Consider the following 5,267-nt stretch of genomic DNA (forward strand, 5'->3'; position numbering starts at 1 on the left):
TGTAGATTGTTAACATTTTAATATTAGGAGGAGATTCAACTTGGACATTAACCAGACCCACCCATTTTCTACAATTGTTTGGGGTCATTAATACACAGAAACTTAGTTAGGTTGCTTTAAGCCAGCGGTTCTCAACCTGTGGGTCATGACCCCTTTGGGGGTCGAACGACCCTTTCACAGGGGTCACCTAAGAACATCGGGAAACACATATATAATTACATATTGTTTTTGGGATTAATCACTATGCTTTAATTATGTTCAATTTGTAACAATGAAATTGGGGGTCACCACAACATGAGAAACTGTATTAAAGGGTCTTGACATTAGGAAGGTTGAGAACCACTGATTTAAGCTATAATTGAGTTCTATGCTCTTACTACCATTTACTTCCCATATGTAAAAATGAAGATACAAAGGGGAACAAACTAAATCAGAAGTGAACAAGAGTAATAAGCACATTAAGTAAGATAAGCACAGCATCACCCCCTATATGCTTTCCTTTCTTAAACTCTTCTTCAGATAATGGGAAAGGAGAAAGAAGTAGGGGCACATATTAGGAGTGTGTATGAGGGGGTGTTCAAGCTTTTTATTGGACACAATCCAATACTGCCTTTTTCTGGACTGTTTGTATTCATGTTTACCTCCAAGTATAGTTTCCATAGTGTTTATCATTTTAAGGGCTCTAGTATACATTTTAGATTAAATTTAATTTCATAGAATGCATTAAAAGTTATTTAATCAATTCTACAATTTAATTCTAATTAACAGTATCTTCATAGTTTGTGATTTTCAGATAATCAGTCTGTAATTCACCAAGAATCTACTCAGAGCCCACAGTATTAGGCTTGCTCTTTAAGGTTCACAATCAAGGTTAATGAGGTCTTCAGCCTTAAAGAACTCACAGCTTGAATCAATAAGTGGGTCTGTGTCTATAGATATATAGAAGGAAATTTAACTATCAATCCAGCATATAAATCAAGTAAACATTTGCACATGAATTTGGGAAAACTGGTTACAAACATCAGCATTGGTATCTGCAATCTGTGTGTGTGTGTGTGTGTGTGTGTGTGTGTGTGTGTGTGTGTGTAATAGCACACGCACATGGCTATTACTAGGGACTATTGGCACTCAGGTTTACAGTGACAGTAATTTGGAAAGCTAGGGAAAGTGGCTTAAAACACATCTGTCTAGAACAGCAGTTGTCAACCTGTGGGTCGCGACGCCTTTGGGGATCAAACGACCCTTTCACAGGGGTCGCCTAAGACCATCAGAAAACACATATAGCATATCAGATATTTACATTATGATTCATAACAGTAGCAAAATTACAGTTATGAAGTAGCAACGAAAATAATTTTATGGTTGGGGGTCAAGATGAGGAACTGTATTAAAGGGTCACGGCATTAGGAAGGTTGAGAACCACTGGGCTAGAACATCTAGACAGATGAATGAATAAAAAGTGGATTTATTTTAATTATTTTGATAAACACCTTCAGTTGATCACAAATAGCCACACAATTTAAATCAATATTAATAAAGATCCTCCAAGGAATTCTGAGGAGGAAAAGAAATTTATTCCAGTTTATGGTGTAAAATGACATTAGCATTTCTGATTTCAAAATTTCAGGCAAATCAAGGTAAAACTCTAGTTCCCAGCTATATCCAGGAAAAGACTGACTGAGGAAAAATGTGTCAAGGCACCCTAGCCGGTTTGGCTCAGTGGATAGAGCGTTGGCCTGCGGACTGAAGGGTCCCAGGTTCGATTCCGGTCAAGTGCACATACCTGGGTTGCGGGCTCGGTCCCCAGTGGGGGGCCTGCAGGAGGCAGCCCATCAATGATTCTCTCTCATCATTGATGTTTCTATCTCTCCCTCTTCCTCTCTGAAATCAATAAAAAAAAATAAAATAAATTTTAAAAAATGTGTCAAGGCAAAACCATCTGTGGCAATTTAATGATGATTTCAGGCTTGTACTAAAAACACAATAAGAAATTAAGAGGTAAAGGGCAGACAATTTCAAAGGGATTTGAATACTGAAGAAAGTATCTGTGTATATAGATACAACTAACTGATGGTTTGATTTTAATTCTCTTGGAACAGGATGTCATCTCTGGAATTGGGAATACTTAAGAAGAGAAAACAAACTGCCTTAAGGTTATTGTTTGTTCTTATTTGGCACAATTAAAAATTATTTCTCTACCTCTGTTTTGACATCTCAGTCACATATGGTAAAAACAAATAGAGAGTCAGCTGAAAAACCAGGGAGTGCTACAAATTTTTAACTCAGTTATAACAAATCATTTGCTGAAACAATTTTTATCACATTGCTCTATGAATCAAAATGTTGCTGTTCTCACAATTTCAGAAGTTTGGATATATTTTGTGAGGTAGGACTTTCTCTGAGTTAGGTGCCCACAATACCCAGTGGTCTGTGGAGAGGAGTAGTCAGATACCCTAAGAACTCTGTCATCAGTTCTGGTCCTGTCCTACTTATGGAAGTTTACAAACCTAAATATAATTCAAAAGAGGGCATGAGTAGCTGGTAATTAACAAATAATTATTTTTCCACTGTCAACTAAAGTGAATTAAATAGCAATTGTATGAATCAGAAATTAGATAGAATCTTTCCTTAGTTCTCTGACAAATTAATCAAAATAATTTCCCTGAGTTACTCCACAAGTAACATCAATAATAATACTGAGGTGCATGCTTCTGCAGGACATATACTAAAACTAGAGGCCCGGTGCATGAATCCTGGCCTGTGGGGATCAGGCGAAACTGGCTCTCTGACATCCCCTCAGGGGTCCTGGATTGCTAGAGGGTGGTTCTCAGGTGATGAACCCCAGAATGGGGCTCCTTTCTCTCTGGTTCTGGGTGCATCACCAGAGAACCACAACTTGGCAGCTCCTGGTGGTCATTGCACATCATAGCTACTAATCAGACGGTCAAACAATCAGACGGTTGCTTAGGCTTTTATATATATAGACTAGAGGCCTGGTGCACAAAAATTTGTGCACTCGGGGGGTCCCTCAGCCTGGCCTGTGCCCTCTCGCAGTCTGGGACCCCTCGGGGGATGACCACCTGCTGGCTTAGGCCCACTCCCTGGGGGATTGGGCTTAAGCTGGCAGTCAGACATCTTCTGGCAGCCCGGGAGCCCTCGGGGGATGTCCACTTGCCAGCAGGGAGCAGGTCTAAGCTGCAGTTGGACATCCTTAGTGCTGCTGAGGAGGCAGGAGAAGCTCCCACCACCACCGCTGTACTGGCAGCCATCAGCCTGGCTTGTGGCTGAGCAGAGCTCCCCTTGTGGGAGCACACTGACCACCAGGGAGAAGCTCCTGCATTGAGCATCTGCCCCCTGGTGGTCAGTGTGTGTCATAGTGACCAGTCATTCCCAGTCGTTCTGTTAGGGTCAATTTGCATATTACCCTTTTATTATATAGGAGTGCCTGGCCAGCCTGGGTGAGGGACTGATGGCTGTTTTCAGGCTGGCCACAGCCCCTTCAGGGTAGCAGTCCCCCCTGGGGTGTCTGGCCAGCCTTGGTGAGGGGCTTATGGCTGTTTGCAGGCTGGCAACAGCCCCTTCAGTGTGTGGGTGCCCACTGGGGTGCCTGGCCATCCTGGGTGAGAGGCTGAGGGCTGTTTGCAGGCTGGCCACAGCCCCTTCAGTGTGGGGGGTCCTGCTGAGGTGCCTGGCCAGTCTTGGTGAGGGGCTGATGGCTGTTTGCAGTCTGGCCAAGCCCCCCATCAGGGACCCTCACCCCATGAGGGTGTGGCCATACTGGGTGAGGGGCTGATGGCTGTTTTCAGGCTGGCCACAACTCCCAGCCACCCAAGGTTCCAGTGGAGGCTGGCTGGAAGCAGGTATCTGGGATTTATTTGTCTTCTATAATTGAAACTTTGTTGCCATGAGCAGAGGCCACAGACAGCTCAGAGCAGGGGGAAAGCTTGGCTTCCTCCATTGCCTGGGCAACCCAAGCCTCCTGCTTGCTCCAGCTTTGTGGCTGGCGGCCGCCCTCTTGGCTGAGTTAATTTGCATATAGTCACTCTAATTGGCTGGTGGGCATGGCTTAGGGTGTAGCGAAGGTACGGTCAATTAGCATCTTTGTCTTTTATTAGTGTAGATTGGAATGATACAGAAATTAGAATGGCCCTTGCACAAGGATGACACTCAAATTTGTGAAGCATGCTATATTAAAAAATAACAATAATACTGAGGTCAAGAAGCCTAACATAGAGATCTGTTTATTGAGCTTCATTTATTTAACATGTTCCATAAGTGATAAGTACAATAAAATAAAAATTAATATTCTGATTTTGCTAGATGTTGTTAATTGGGGAAACTTTCAAACTTTATTTGTGCTCAGTCACCTTTCCTAGGAGTATGATTATGATTTTTTTAAAGTCAATGTTATATTTCAGAGGAAGTAGATCACATCCCCCTTTCTCATCCAAAATTTTCTGATAATGCAGTGATATCAGTTTTTTAAGAATTTAACTAAATATTATCCCAGTTTGGGAAGTTACTTTTGTATTTTACTTTATTAAGTGAAAAGGGAATGTGTGTTTATATCATGAATCATATCTGTAGTGTCCTAGCTACAATACAATTGACAGGGAATTGTTAGAGCTTAACGTTGAGATTCCACAAGGACAACTATAGGACACTTACCATATCACAATGATGAAAAATGCATATGTTGTCATTGTAAGATATTTCACCATCCTTTTTGTTTTCTAGAAATTTGTTTGGAAATTCTAGTATGAGAGGGTAGAAAACTTGCATTCTCATGACCAAATCAGCCTCTTTGTCAAGTATGACTTGAGTAGTGAGGTCAAAAGATAATACTCATCCAGCCAGACTGACCAAACAAATATCCATCCTGCCTATAAGTAACGTGAAAATGTTGCAACAACATTGCTCTCACATTCTCCCAGAAATGGCTGTTAGAGGGGACAGTTGGTTAGTTAGTTCTTAGCTGTATAACGTGGCATGCAAAATTCATGCTGCCTTTATAGTATTTGGGTAGCCATAAATAAGTAATTTCTAATTATCAAGGAAAGTTGGAGAAAAGCAATCATTGAAGTAAAAGGCAGACATTTCAGTAACTAAATCCACCTCTATCCAAATATAAACTGCCTTGATGCTTAACATTTCTGCTCTATTGCACAACAGTGGGTTTGACTGTACCAGATTAATCTTTCAACTGAAATTATTTTGGTTTAGGAATCCCTTAGTGAATAAAATATGGTAAAGGTCCATGAATACAG

At 41.3% G+C, this 5,267-nt stretch overlaps 1 non-coding gene across 1 annotated transcript; it reads left to right on the forward strand.

The window, feature by feature from the left end:
- The first annotated feature begins 4,091 nt into the window (after nucleotides 1–4,091).
- Nucleotides 4,092–4,195, forward strand: LOC111827242. Its single transcript, XR_002830749.1, has one exon. It is a non-coding gene; the product is annotated as a U6 spliceosomal RNA (small nuclear RNA).
- Nucleotides 4,196–5,267: the final 1,072 nt, after the last annotated feature.

This window comes from Myotis lucifugus, unplaced genomic scaffold (assembly GCF_000147115.1).
Source record: "Myotis lucifugus unplaced genomic scaffold, Myoluc2.0 scaffold_2, whole genome shotgun sequence".
Lineage (NCBI taxonomy): Eukaryota > Metazoa > Chordata > Mammalia > Chiroptera > Vespertilionidae > Myotis > Myotis lucifugus.